Here is a 15,790-nt window from a genome sequence, read left to right as displayed (position 1 = left end):
CAAGATATGGAAAAAGAGTGTAGAGCTTCCATGCTCTCTTGGGGTGCCCCCACTCTCCCCAGATCTCCGCATATTCACCAACCCAGAAGCTCTCCAAATCCACCCTTCTGAATTTTTATAGGGGCTTCATCAGGTAGGCATGATTCACCACATCACCGGCCACTGGTGCCTGAACTCTGCCTCCAGCCCCTCGTCCCTCCCCAGAGGCCAGGGGGCTGAGAGTGCCAACCCTCCAGTCACGTGATTAGTTACCCTGGCAACCAGCCCCCATTCCAAGGTGCTTTCCAAAAGTGACCTCATTAATATATAACAAAGCCAGATTCTCAAGGTTTTATGAGCTCTGTGCCAGGAAGATGAAATATATATTTCATTTTTTAAAAAAACAGTTGATAGTTTCATTTTATTTATTTTTTGGCTTTGCCACGCAGCTTGTGGGATCTTAGTTCCCCAACCAGGTATTGAACTCAGGCCCTGTCAGTAAAAGCACTAAATCTTAACCACTGGACTGCCAGAAAATCCCCACATATTTCTTATTATAACTCACAGTGTCATACTGCCCCACTAAAGTCATGGAAATTTTCCTTTTGCCCTTTCGCCCATCCTAACCCAACTTTCTATCACCCAGTCAGGAGGCAGGGGAGCAAGTGCCATGATCAGATTTACAATTAGAACCCAAGCTGCCAACTAATTTTATGTCCACATGGACATAAACAAGGTAATGGTAGATGTAACGCAATCAGAAGGAAGCCACTCGATGTGGTTTACATTTCGTGATGTACAGCGGTTTTCTGTTTTATTTAAAAATGAAGATGGATGATGTCAGCAAGAGAGCAAAACTGTTAGGAAATTCAAGAATTGGCCTATATTCGTGTTTATTTATTTCAACACCTCAACTTTCCAAAGAGAAAAGGCCACCACTGAAAAGGTTCCTTCTGGTTCCGTGTTGAGCTGTGCAGGGCATTTCTGGGCCCATCCAGAGGTGGGCCTGTGTCCAGTCAGAGAGAGGCAGTTTAGTGAGTGCACAATGCCTGGGACACAGTCGCCAAGCACTTGGTTTGACCAGCAGGGTCTTTGGAAAGGAGCAACCTTCAAGGAGCAGCCTGAGAGATCTTGAGGGTCAGGGGATTACCAGGCAGAGAAGGTGGAGATTTTCAAAGAAGAATCAGCCTGGGACTTCCCTAGTGGTCCGGTGGTTAAGCATCTGCCTTGCAATGTAAGGGACACAGGTTCGATCTCTGGTTCGGGAAGATTCCACAGGCCAGGTAGCAACTGAGCCCGTGTACCACAAAGAAAGATCCACACGACCCAGCAAAGGTCCCGCGTGCCTCAACTGAGACCTGACACAGCCAAGTAAAGAAAGAAAGATTTTAAAAAAGAAAAATCAACCTGAGCAGAGAGAACTGTCTAGAGTATGGGGAGGGAGGACTATCACATATGGCAACAGCAGGGACTCTTAACTCCCTGCAAGATCCCTGAAGTTTCCCACCGGGGCAATGAGTGACTAGGCCAGAGGTGCATTTAGAACGTGAGCTCAGCCGTGATGTGGAGCCTGGTTCCCAGCTGTTCCCGACCCCTTGGCCATCGTCTATTGGAGGACCCTGGCTAAAGAGCTGTCCCAAGGCCAAGTGCAGGGCCAGATTCCAGAAAATCTTCAAGATAGCACCTTCACTCACTGCAAGATAGACGGTACAGCTTAATTGCAAGTGTCCCTGAGAACTAAATATTGACTGAGCTTGCATCTTTGTTGGCTCAGAAAAACGCAAGATTTGTAAAACTCACTGCAACCCATGATTATTCAACAAACATTATCTGCTGACTGCTCCGGTGGAGACAGAGGCGTTTCATTGAAGCCAAACGGAGGAGAATCAACAACGGGCCTGTAAATAGATCCCTTTTTAATGAATGTACTGATCTTCTACTTCTAAGCTTATCTATTTTATCCAGATTTGCCCTTATCCTGGAAAGTTCTGCAACACAACACAGAAAGTTTTAAACCGCACTCAATCAACCGGTCATTTTGTCCACAGAAAGCAAACCAGGAGACCGGTCAAATGGGAATTCAGTGATTTTCTTTTTACATCCATTTTGCTATTTTGTCATGGCATTGGATAGATAATGAAATTATTGCCTTCCTCATCCAAGGTATTAAAGCAAAGAGCTGATACTGTCTTAAAAAAACGCTCCTCCTCACGGTTCTGCAGGAGGCACCGTGGGCTCCCCTGGGAACCACCAAGACACCCAGGACTAGGTGGGAGGGAGGCAGTCTTAGATTGAGGGCCAAATTGCAACCCATTGGCAGGGCACATATTTTTCCAATATAAAAGCAAGTGGAGAATCCGTAAATAAATTGACTGTATAAAAATGTCCCTTTATATTATGGCCTCACCTTTCCAAGGGGGAAAAAAAAGATTTCTTTTCACGGCCCTCCTATAAAAATATCATTTCTTTGGGGTAATTTTATAGTACCAACAGCAGTCCATATCTATTTGAAATACCTATGCAGCCACCCCCTGTACCGGCCCCCTTACACAAATGATCCAGTAACTAGCATCGCCCACTGCAGAAGCAGCTGTCACGTAATTACAACCTCTCATCACACGTTGGGGAAACCAGTTGTGGCGTTTGGGAAAGGTCTGCAAAACTAGGTGTCAGACCTTAACTAATAGTGATTGTCCTTCCATTCTACTGTAATTTACATTTAATTCACACATTTCATTTCCATTTAAAATATGATTACAGTGTTTTGAAGCACATCTCACCTGTCCCCTCAAATTACAGGGAAATGAAAATAACAGGGAACAGCAGGCACTGGGAAGGCTGCGGGAGCCCCAGGCTGCAGGGTCTCCAGCTCAAAGCCCTCCCTCCCAAGGATCTGGGGGCGGGAACTAAAGAGAAATGGGGGGTGCAGAGAGGAGGTGGAGGGAAGCAGAATGCGGCAGAGAGATGAGAAGATGTGAGGAGCGGGCAACAGGGCACAGGGAGTGGAATGGGGCGGGACCCATGGGTGAGGTTGGAGAGTCCTTCATCCGAAGGCTCCAGCATGCCTGCTTTGTACGTGCATTATTTTCTGGCAGATTGCCTGCCTTCTATTTCATTCATTTCAGGTTCATGACCTAATCCTAAATATGTGCAGCAGGAAGCAGGTGCCTGTTGACTCCAAGGTCTGGTTTTCTCTTCTCTGGAGGCAGGAGAATGAGGAGAGGCAAGGGAAAGCCCAAGGCTTCAAGGCATGGATCCAACACCCTTCACAGCACACCCCCTCCCACAACCATCCTGCATCCGGGCTCCTGCAGCTGTTGGCAGCAGCTGAAAAGTGTTCTGAGGGCTCCAGGTCAGAGGAGCAATTTATAGAAACAAGATTCTTTACGAATTCAGTGGCCAAGCTCCTTAAGGTATGGCAGAAGACAGGCTGGCCTTAGAGAACGGTTTCCAGCCGACGGCACCTGTATTCACAGAGAGATTTTGGAACCTGTTCAGATGCAGAAGGAAGAGTCCTTTGCTATTCATAACAATCCCTAGATGCTACCCCCCAAACCTTGGGAAAAAAATGAAATTTGCTCAGTTGTGTCTGACTCTGTGACCCCATGGACATGGACTGTAGCCCACGAGGCTCCTCTGTCCATGGGATTCTCCAGGCAAGAATCCTGAAATGGGTTGCCATTTCCTTCTCCAGGAAACCTTGAGAAAGGCAATGCACAAATCCACAGGCTCAAAAAACACGTATAGGGACTTTCCTGGTGGTCCAGTGTTTAAGAATCTGCCTTACAATGCAAGGGACGTGGGTTCAATCCCCGGTGAGGGAACTGGGGAATCCCACATGACACGGAGCAACTAAGCCCAAGTACCACAACTACTGAGCCCTTGCACTCTGGAGCCCGCATGCTACAACTAAGAACCAACGTAGCCAAATGCGTACACACACACATATTTTTTTTTAATGTATAGAACACATTGTATAGTCAGTATCAAGCAAGGCAACAGTGATCAAATTTTCAGTCTTCCCAAACTTCTCATACCCCAGGCCTTCCCCGTTAATGTACTTCCTATTTTCTAGGAAAAACAAAACAAAACAGACACCTGCAGAGAGGAACTCCCTCCATTCCGATTACTAAGCATAAAACCTATTTATGCCCTGACACCATCTTCCTTTCCTTCTGATACAGCAGACTAGCTGCCCAGCATCCCTGAGGCCAATCCTTACACTCAAGCTTTGCATATCATCCCCTTCCACCTTGACTTTTCTTCATATTCATTCTCTTTATCCTTTCCTTTCTTGTATATTTAACCTCTCTCTTAAATTGGATCATTCCCAACTGCTTGAAAACATGTACCAGTCTTTCAGATTAAAAGCAGAAATGCCCTCAGCCCCTCACCTCTATCCAGCTTTAAACCAATCACTCTCCTGCCATTCAAACTTCTCAAAAGCATTATCTCTACTGTGACAGAGATGGCTTCTTGCCCAAAAAACGTCATTCCCCTCTTCCAATTATAGAGAGTTAGTGACTGCCCAGACAGACATAGTATTTCCAGCCTCCCTTTCATCTAGGTATGGTCATGTTATTAGCTCTACCAAGGAAATAAGAGCTAAAGTTGTGGGTAACTTCTGAGCAAAGGCTTTAAGAACAATCTTTCTCCACACTGCTTTCTGCTTGACCAGTTGCATGCAGACAACGGCAGTCCCGAGGTTCCACTAGGGGATGATCCAACCATAAAAAGGGAGGAGGCTGGTTCTCTGGATCATATCCTTAGAGAAAGCTACCCAGTGAGCAGGAACATTCAGAAACACAACTGTTACAAGAGCAATACATTAACTTCTGTTTAGTGAAGGCGCTGACCTTTCAATTTTTGTGTGTGTGTTGCAACAGCTCAGTTCAGTTCAGTTCATTTCAGTCACTCAGTCGTGTCCGATTCTTTGTGACCCCATGAATCGCAGCACGCCAGGCCTCCCTGTCCATCACCAACTCCCGGAGTTCACCCAAACCCATGTCCATTGAGTTGGTGATGCCATCCAACCATCTCATCCTCTCTCGTCCCCTTCTCCTCCTGCCCTCAATCTTTCCCAGCATCAGGGGCTTTTCCAATGAGTCAGCTCTTCGCATCAGGTGGCCAAAGTATTGGAGTTTCAGCTTCAACATCAGTCCTTCCAGTGAACACCCAGGACTGATCTCCTTTAGGATGGACTGGTTAGATTTCCTTGTAGTCCAAGCGACTCTCAAAAGTCTTCTCCAACACCGCAGTTTAAAAGCCTCAGTTCTTCAGCGCTCAGCTTTCTTTATGGTCCAACTCTCACATCCATACATGACCACTGGAAAAACCACAGCCTTGACTAGGCCTTTGTTGACAAAGTAATGACTCTGCTTCTCAATATGCTGTCTAGGTTGGTCATAACTTTCCTTCCAAGAAATAAGCAAGGAGTTGCAACAGCTAGTAGTGTTTTCATCAGTAAGCTCACCTATCACCCACCCCTCAGTCCACTGCAATCTAGTTTCCAATCCGCTCCTTGCAAACAGATCTCGATAAACTGCCAATGATTCCCAAGTTACTAAATTCAATGGATATGTTTTTCTGTCTCCTTCACAGGCTAAGTTCCTACTACGTAATATCAGAACTCTGAACACTAGACTTCTGCTTCTACTCATGTTGAATTAACTGGAGTTGGACATGCCTGCTTATCATAAATAACTAGAAAACTGGAAATGTGGCCTTTAAAACTAATTTCAGACTTTTGAAAATAGGCAGCATAGAACTGAGTTCCCAGGCAAACTTATTTCAAAATGTATGAAAATTCCAAAAGACCCCAAGGTTATTCAAAGGAATAACCAAAACAATTTTCAAAAATAAAAATATTTGGAAGACCTACACTACCTGAGTTCAAGACTTATTATAAAGCTCTAGAGTAGTCTAAATAGTGTGATTTATAATAACAATAAACATATGGAGACTACAGAAATAGACCCCTCCCCCATATATGATCCATCAGTTTTTCACACTGATAGAAATATAATTGAATGGGGAGAGGATAGTTTTTTTCAGTAATCATGATGGAAAGTAATCAACATCCATATTTATTTTCATGAACCTCAACCCTTACCTCACACCATTCACAAACATCAGCTCAACATGTCATAAACTTAAATGTGAAAGCTGAAACTACAAAACTTCTCAAAAAATATCCTAGTCAATAAGGCTTCATCAAAATTACAAATTTCAGTTCTTAGGTGGACACTATTAAAAATTAGAAAATTAAGACTAGCCACCAAAAGGCAGAAAAACATAAATACACATGACATGCAGAATATATAGAAAACTCCTACAAAACAGTAATAAAAAAAGACAAAAACATCAATGAAATAATTGAATGATTGAGCATCATTCAAATAATTGAATGATGAGCTGCCTTAATAAAAGGCAGCATTATTAGTCTTCAGAGCAACACAGATTAAAACCACTAGAATATATCACCACATACACCACATAGAAAGGCTACAATTCAGAAGACTGACAATATCTAGTATTGGCAAGGATATGTAGCAGCTGGAAAACTCATATATTACTGGTGGAGTGAAAAATGACACAACCATTTTTGCAAATTTTTGGCAGCTCCTTGTAAAGTTTACATTTCTAAAGTATCCAGAAAGTTCAGTCCCAGGTATGCATCCAAGGTAAATAAAAACATATGTTCACACAAAGACTTGCATATGAATATTCATAGTAGCTTTTTCTATAATAGAAAAACCTGGAAAAAATGCAAATGTTTATCAACAGGTGAATGGTTTGCTCAGTCTGTGGCATAGCCGCACGAAGAAATTCTAGCAGTAAAAAGAATGAATTTCTGATACTTGCAATAGTGTGGCTGGAACTCAAAAACATTTGGTAAGTGGAAAAAAACTGACAAAAAAATGCATGCTGTGTGATTCCATTTGTATGAATTCTAGAATTAGCAAAACTAGTGTTTAGTAACAGATCCATGGTTACCTGGGGCTAGCATTGGGGAAGGACATTGGCTGACTCCAAATGGAGGCAAAGATTCATCTATTTTTTGCTTCGAATTTGTCTACTCACTTGACACATTATAGACCCTCAATAAATGTTTTTAGATGAAAAACCCTCTATCTGCATATATGTTACATCATACCTAATCAAGGCGCGATCCTAACTGTGCCATACGACGCTTCCCCTTCCCCGCCATCCTGCTCTCACTGTCTTTATTCACACCTCTTTTGCTTCCTTCTCTCTTTGTTGTTTCCCACGAGCAGCACCAAACCCACGGAAGGAACTGCGCACTCACATGCTATGTGAAGCACTTTTCATCTCATGGGAGGAAAAAGTAAGATGAAAAGGGACCAGATCTACGAATGCACTTACAGCACTCATATAAGTGAAGTCGGTCAGACAGAGAAAACCATACATGACTTCTACAGGGGATCTAGAAAAATGACACAAACAAACTTAATTACAACACAGAAACAGACTCACAGACACAGAAAACAGGTTTATGGTTACGAAAGGGAAAAGGGGGCAAGTAATAAATTAGGAGTAAGGGATGAACAGACATAATACCATATATAAAGTAAACAACAGGGACCTACTATACCAGGGCACTATACTCAATATCTTGCATTGTAATAACCTATAATGGAAAAGAAGCTGAAAAAGAATACTTAATGCATATATTAAATATATATATATACACACACACACATGTAACTGAATCACTTGCCATACACCTGAAACATCATAAGCCAACTATACCTAAATTTTTAAAATTAATAAATATTAAAAACAAAAGAGAAAAGGGACCAGATCTGAAAGACGTAAAAGATAACCCAGAGGGTTGATAACAAGGATTCTTCTCCCCTCCCCCAGCCACCAGTTTATAGTGGAAATCAGGAGTGCAGAGGCTGTGCCGGTTAATTCTCTGTCTTCCTAACTCATGCCAAGAAGGCCGCCACAGAAAAGGCATTTGGTTCTATGCTTCAAATGCCTTTGGTTTTCTGGAGCCAAAGCCCATTTTGGAGAATGCTAGCGGTTGAGGAAGCGGCTCCAGCAAGGGGCGAGGGGGACAGGAGCCGTGCGCCTGTTGCATAGCTTCATAAGGGGGGATTGCTCCTTTCCAGCCTGGTGCTAGGAGAGATGTTCACCCAACACTGACTGGAAGCCCTGCCTCTGGTCCCTCACCCCTTGCAGGCCTGTTCCATGAGGTCCCCCAAACAGGCCCCTTGGCATCCTGCAGAGCTGTCTCCCATCTGCCATCCTTCCTTTGTATAAACGCAGACACTTCCAAGCTGGACCCTCTGCAGACAGCAGCGCTTGGGTTCTTATCCATTTCCTCCATCCAGAAAGAAGAAAACATGGTGGAGGAGATAGCTTTGAATTCCTTCTCCTCCAAGCACGCCTTTGGGGGACAAGCACCGACCCTGGGGACCGAGGCCCGGTCTGTAGAGGTTCGCCCTCCCCCCCCCAAAGCGGGAGAGAGTGAGTCTAGGCGCCCGCAGGGCCGTTTCCCTTTCCTTGGGTCGGTAAACATCCCGGCCATTTTGAAGCCTTATTTCCCCCTTTAGGACAATGTACTGGGGTTCGGGTTCTTTTCGCTTTGTTTATCCCGTAATCGTTATGGCAAGAGGGATGCACCTGTGCTCCAGGCCCATTAGACTGCGAATGACTTCTCTCCTGAGCAGAGCACGGAGGAAAGTGGCCTTGGCACCGGGATCACACCGCAGCCACAGAGCGAGCGAGCAGGAGTGAGAAGACCAAGATGCAGCCCTGAGCCATGACTCGAGGCGGTTAGGGGCAGAGAGAGGGAGGCGGGCGGTGCCCAGAACAGGCTGGGGCTTACAGACCTCGGGAACAAGCCTGAAGTCACACGGCCCATGGGTCAGGAAGCTGGAGGTCGTCTGAGAAAAGCTAGTCTCTCTGGCTCTAAGCCCACACTCCCCCACCACCTTGTTCTGTCTTGGAGCCGCTGAGGACAGACAAGTGTGGTTCTATAAACCCCAGGGGCCTCTGATTCTGGGGTGAAAAGCATAGGGTCCCGTACCTGCACCCCTGACATCTGAGACACCTCATGTCGGGGAGGGGTGCGGCTCGATGAGCTTGCAGTCTTTTGTTTGGAGTGTCAGAGTCACAGCCGACACAGAAGCTGCACAGGGGCCCTGGTGACTTCCTTTGTCATCCTCCGCCTCTGGTGCAGGTGCGCGTATTTTAGGCGGAGGAGCCCAGGCAAGGAAATCGCTCTCCTTGTGCCCATATATTATCCGTATTTTTTAACATGTCGCTTTCCAAGCAGGTAATGCATTTGCAGAGACAGTAATCTTTCATCGGGAGATTACAATGATTTGTGTTCTCTGTCTAAATTCCAGCATAAATTTCCGAGCCAGCGAGGCACTGGCTTGTGGCAAGAGCGCATCCTGAGATTCAGCGGGCTATCTGTGCAAACCTCAGGCTTGCAGCCATTTGTCCTGATTAGGGGAAGCCTTTGAAATTCTTCCTGGGGCCTCACCTTCTTTATTTCATTCAGGTTGCTCCTCTGGCAGGTCACCTTCGTAGCTGGGTGCAGGACTTGAGTTATGTTTGTTCGGGCTGGACCCAAGCAAAGCGTTTAAGCAATGCAACTTCCCGAATCCCTGGTAGTGCTGAAATTAGAGTGGGGCTGGGGTCCCATCACATAAGCCTCTGAGCTTCGGTTTCCTCATCAGTCAATTAGAAACTGTCATCCTAACTTCATGGAGTTAATCAGACAATTAAATTAAAAAGATAAATGGGAATTCCTCCTGCTACAGTACTCAGACACCATAGGCAAAACCCACACAATCATTCCCAATCAAATCCTCAAATTACATGCACCCCCTTTTTTGGGCATGAAGTATCTTAGTTCCCCCACCAGGGATCAAACCCTCATCTCCTACATTGAAAGGCAAAGACTTAACCACTGGACTGCCAGGGAAATCCCAGCCCCAGTTCTCTTAATGGTTGCTCTGAAACTTCCCAAAATGTCTCTAATAAGGTGAATATTAAATCATCTTGCTGTGTATACTACTTTGCTTGAGCTGCCACAACAAAGCACCATGGCCTGGGTGCCTTAAACAACAGAAATTTATCTTCTGACAGTTCAGGAGGCTGGACATCCAAGACAAAGTGTCATAAGGCTGTCTCTCCCCTGAGCTTGTAGGCAGCCTATGTCTTCACAGGGTCTTCCCGCGGTGCGCATCTGTGTCCTAATCTCTTCTTTATAAGATGCACAGTGTCTACCCTCAGAGCCACATTTTAACTTCCTCTTAAAAGACTCCGTCTCCAAATACAGTCACATTCTAAGGGTCTGGGAGTTAGGATTTCAACATTTAAATTTGAGGGGGATAAAGTTCAGCCTGTGACATCGTGTCATTAAAGCACAAGCGCGTGATGCGTATGTAACTTGAAGGCTGCTTCAAAGCCAGGCCAGGAGTGAAGAGGGTCTTCATTCCAAAATAATGCCGTCCTTCTGTCTCATAATGATGCTTTATTTTCAGCATCCTGTCTCCTTCATCACACATCCCTCAGTCATTGTTGCTGTCTGCAACCCCATGGACTGCAGCACACCAGGCTTCCCTGTCCTTCACCATCTCCTGGAGTTTGCTCAAACTCATGTCCAGTGAGTCAGTGATGGCATCCAACCATCTCATCCTCAGTTGACACATGGGAAAACCAAGAGGGGAAAAAGGTCAGAGGGACTGACTCAAGATCACATGGTGGTAGCAATTGGCAGAATTAGGTCTGCAGGCCTATATGTGGCCCTTGCCCCTCCCAGTGGGTGACTCTGGTCACCCTAGGAAGGTTTTACCACCTCCAGGAGCACATGCCAAAGAGGGCAGGTGTGAAATTACCTTTGGGACAAGCCTGCAACGTGTGGCTCTTATCACCTTTCCAGCTCCCTCTGCCTGCTCCCTGCATCTAGCACGGCACTGGGTACAGGGGGCAGAGAATGCTGACCACCCGCTCACCTTGGAGGACAATCATCGTGAGCCAGGGAGCCTGCCCTGATGCTAGGATTAAACCCACCATTTCCCTGCATCTGGATGGGAGTTTTGGTTTTCATGTTTTAATAGAAGACCCCTTGTACCCAGCCATGGATTGCAATAGGCTAGTAGGTTCGAATACCATCACGGAGCTCAGGAAAACACAGCAAGAGGAGAACTCAGCTGGAGACATCACAGGCATTTGAGGCAGAGCTGTGAAAGTTCAAGGCCAACAGCGGCCCTCTTGACAGAGCCTTCAGAAAGAAATGTGCCAACGAGGCATTGAAATACCTCCAGCTACCCTACCATTGTCCCTGAAAATGACCCTGGATTCAGGCCATCTAATGTGAGGGACTCTAGCCAGCTTGGCTTCCCATGCAAATATGTATATGTATACATATATGTTTACACATACGTATCTATATATGGTGGTTTAGTTGCTAAGTTGTGTCCAACTCATGAGACCCCATGGACTATAGCCCGCCAGGCTCCCCTGTCCATGGGGTTTTCCAGGCAAGAATATTGGAGTGGGTTGCCATTTCCTCCTCCAGGGGATCTTCCCAACCCAGGATCGAATCTGCACCACCTGCATTGACAGGCAGACTCTTTATCACTGAGCCCACCTGGAAGCCCAGACACACACACATACATACACACGGGCTTCCCTCATAGCTCAGTCAGGAAAGAATTGGCCTGCAATGCAGGAGACCTGGGTTTGATTCCTGGGTCGGGAAGATCCCTTGGAGAAGGAAATGGCAACCCACTCCAGTATTCTTGCCTGGAGAATCAATCCTGCGGACAGAGGAGCCTGGTGGGCTACAGTCCATGGGGTCACAAGAGTCAGACATGACTTAGCAACCAAACAACAACAGACACAGTATTTGTTCTTCTCCCCAAATCCCCAGAGATTTTTAATTCTCCAGAGTGCGTGACTGTTCTGGGGAAGACAAGTACCTCTATTTAATGGACTTCCTACAGGTCAAGTGGGAAGCAACCAGAAAGAAATGGGAGGAGATCCAGGTTCAAGACTGTTCCTGCCACTGGCTGGCTCTGTGTTTCCCAAGCCTCTTAATGTCACGCTGTCAGTTTCCTTAGAGAGGCTGAGAAACCCCTGGTATGATTTTTAAAAGCCTGGGCTTTAGGGTCAGACAGGCTTTGGTTCAAATCACTTACTAGATGTGTGATTTTGACCCCGTCGCTTAGCTTCTCTAAGCGGGTCTCCTCACTGTTTTTTGTTTTGTTTTGTTTTAAAGAAGAAGCTAAAAATGCCACCGGCCAGGCTGCTGTGACAGGAAATGAGAGAGCGGTTGTGGCAGCACCTGTTGCCTCACCTAGGAATGGGTTAGCCCCCTTCCCTCCCCGGCCGAGGGAGGAAGAACAGGAGGGAGCGTCGATCATGACGCGAAGCCAAGCCGGGGCTCCCACAACAACCGCTTCTTCTCCATCCTGCCTCCTCTGAGGTCAGTAAAGTGTCCAAAGCCAGCTGCTCACAGCCCTGCAACCACCAGGCAGCCAGAGATGCTGGGGAGCAAAGAAGCCTACAGCAGGGCTGTGGCCAGGCAGGGGCGCGGTCTTGCCAGAGCGGGTTCTGGAAACACCAGTCACATCCCCTCCACGCTGCGTGGACGGTCCGCCCAGCCCTCCTCGACCCTCACACGGTGGAAGCAGACTCCAAGTCTCTGGAAGGAATTCTGTCTTCTGAATGCTCTCTCGGGGCACATCAGCCTGGTTGGATGAGAGCCGCGCGCTGGGGAGAGCGGAGAGAGGGCCACTTGAACAGAAAAGGGCTGGGACTTCAGCTGCCATCAGTCCCAAGGCAGCAGCTGAGAAAGGTTTCCAAAGGGCAGGGAGCCGGTGCCTGGTTAGAAGCGGGATTTCCAAAGTGTTTGACGATTGAATAAATAAATGCCCAGTCTCAACATCCAGGATTTGCCCCCGCTGGAATCATTCTAGCCCTCCCTTGTTTCACTGCACACACGTATATAGACAATTTCACTACATGTACAGATACTGAGGGTTTGGTTCCAGACGCCCCTCCCACCCTGCAACAAAGCTAATATCCCCATAGACTGAGTCACAGACATTTTTCGGTTTTCCGGTGCATAGAGAAGTTACGTTCACACTACACTGTAGTCTGTTAAGCGTGCAACAGCATTATGTCTAAGAAAGCATGTAGAGGCCTTAATTAAAAAAACACTTTATTGCAAATAACTGCTCCCCATCCTCTGAGCCTTCAGCGAGTCATTGTAGAAACATCAAAGATCACTGTTCACAGATTCCCAAGACACATGGAATAATAACGAAAAGGTCTGAAATATGGCAAAAATTACCAGAATGTGACGCAGAGGCATGAAGTGAGACAATGCCATTGGGCAAATGGTGCCAATAGGCTTGCTCAGTGCAGGGTTGCCACAAACCTGCAATTTGTTAAAAAAAAAAAAAAATTAATAAAAAAAAGAAACTAGTATCTGCATAGCGCAATAAAAAGGTCTGCCTGTTATTTATCAACCTCTGTTGACACCCCCAAATCACCTGACTAGTTAGTCCTTCATCCTGATTCCTCTAGACTATAGGTACCTTGAGGGTAGAAACTATCTGATTCCTGAGTTTGGAAACTCAAAGAGAATTCACTCCATCACCACTTGCTAATTTATTTAGAGACCCACCCAGAGCTCTGCTCCTCCCAGTTCAAGGCAGCCCTGAGGCACTGCAGTCACATGCTCAAGGGCCTTGGATTTCATTTTTTATTTATGGTGTCACAGTGAGAGCTTGGTCTCCAGCCCAAGAAGGAGGAGGGGACTTGGGCTGACTCTGACGCTGAGGCCGCTGTCCAGCCTACTTGATGGAAGAAGGGAAACATTTAAAGAGCCATCGTCTGATTTTTACATGGTTTTTTGTTTTGTTTTTGGTTTGGATCATTTAAACTGTAGAAAACAAGCTCAGACTGTATCACGTGGAAACTTGTCCGTGGGAAAAAGTGAGGTTGGAGACTCTCAGGTGTGGGTAGGACTTTAGAATCCACATGTGAAGAGGGACTTCCCTGGGAGTCCGGTGGTTAAGAATCAGCTTGCAATGCAGGGGATATGGGTTTGATCCCTGGTCAAGGATCTCAGATTCCCACATGCCAGGGGGCAACTGAGCTCATACGCCACAGTGAAAGATCCCACAGGCTGCCACTAAGACTCAATGCAGCCAAATAAATATTAAAAAAATAAAAAATAAAAAAAATAACCCATGTGAGGATTTTCCATGTTCTCACCACTGACATCTTCTGGCCCTGAGAAAATAAAGGATAGGATCTGCTCTCCACCAGCCTCTCCACATCAACACGAAATTCCCCAGTGTTTCTAAGCAGAGACCAGCCATTGACATAGTTTCATGTGGCCGAGCACCCTATGTGTTGCCCAAGGAAGGGACAGAAAAGTCACTTCCAATTTAATGTCCCAAGCACACCTATGATGACAGTGAGAGAGGACCCACTCGTTCCTAAACTGCCCTTTTATCAGGTAAAACTCCAAACAGGGCCCTGGATGGGACGTGCTGTAGATAACATCTCAGAGAGAAAATACATACATATATATATATATATATATATATATATATATATATATATACGTGTGTACATATATATACATATATATGTGTATACACGTATACACATATTGCTTTAAATATATATATACACATATTGCTTTAAAAGAGCACAGAATGAAAGGTCCCACCCACATACTCCTTCCCCTCCTCTCTCGCTTCTACCACACCCTTTCAAGGAGACGCTCTGATCAGTATCTGCTCCGAGAAAGGGAGGGGAAGTGGAGAGACGAGCTGGCAACACTCAGTAAACAGTATTATTAACCCATAGGCTGGCGATAAATCAGAGCAGGAAGGTGACCTCAGAGGGCTGGAGTAATCCTGCATGTCAGAATGAATTTATGAGGCCAATTTTATTGGCCTGCATGACCCAGGCTCCTTGGAGACGTCGCAGTAACAAATCCAATCCACTTCATTTATGAGCTGTGTGCAGTGTCAGAGGTGGGGCCCAGCCAGAGCGCCTGGACCACCACCACCACCACCCCACCCCGAGGGGGCGCCAAGGAGCACAACCCTCAGGGGAGTCAAGTTCCCGATCCATCCTGACGGCCACTCCCTCCCGGAGAGCCAGCCAGACCTGCCCCAGGAGCTCTCACCTTCAGACAAGGTTCTCCTTCTGGCCCTGCCCTGAGGGCTGGGACAGCTGGCAGCAAGGCCCTTGCCCTGTTTCCTCATTGCAGAAGGATAAGTTTGGATGGCCAGGGTTTCTGGCACCAGGCACTGGGGAAGGGCAAATTCTGCCCTCTACAGCTTTAGCGTCTCTGACCGCGGTCTCTATGTGCCAGTGGTCCACCCTGCCAGCCACTGTGCTGTGCTTAGTCATTCAGTCGTGTCCAACTCTTGCAACCCCATAGACTGCCAGGCTCCTCTGTCCATGGGCCCAGTCATTACATCAACCGAAAAAGCCCCCACGTTTCCCAGTGTTTTCTCTTATCAGTTACTTGTAGGTGATAGCTAAGCTCCCAATAGGCTTCCCAGGTGGCCCTAGTGGTAATGAATCTGCCTGCCAATGCATAAGACATGAGAGATGCAAGTTTGATCTGCTGGGTTGGGAAGATCCCCTAGAGAAGGAAATGGCAACCCACTCCAGTATTCTTGCCTGGAGAATCCCATGGACCAGGGAGCCCGGCGGGCTACAGTCCAGGGGTCGCAAAGGGTCAGACAAGACTACACACACACACAAGTTCCCAACAGGGACGTAGACATCC

The sequence above is a fragment of the Capricornis sumatraensis genome, chromosome 4, assembly GCF_032405125.1.
Source record: "Capricornis sumatraensis isolate serow.1 chromosome 4, serow.2, whole genome shotgun sequence".
Taxonomy (NCBI): Eukaryota; Metazoa; Chordata; class Mammalia; order Artiodactyla; family Bovidae; genus Capricornis; species Capricornis sumatraensis.
Note: the sequence above shows the minus strand (reverse complement) of the source record.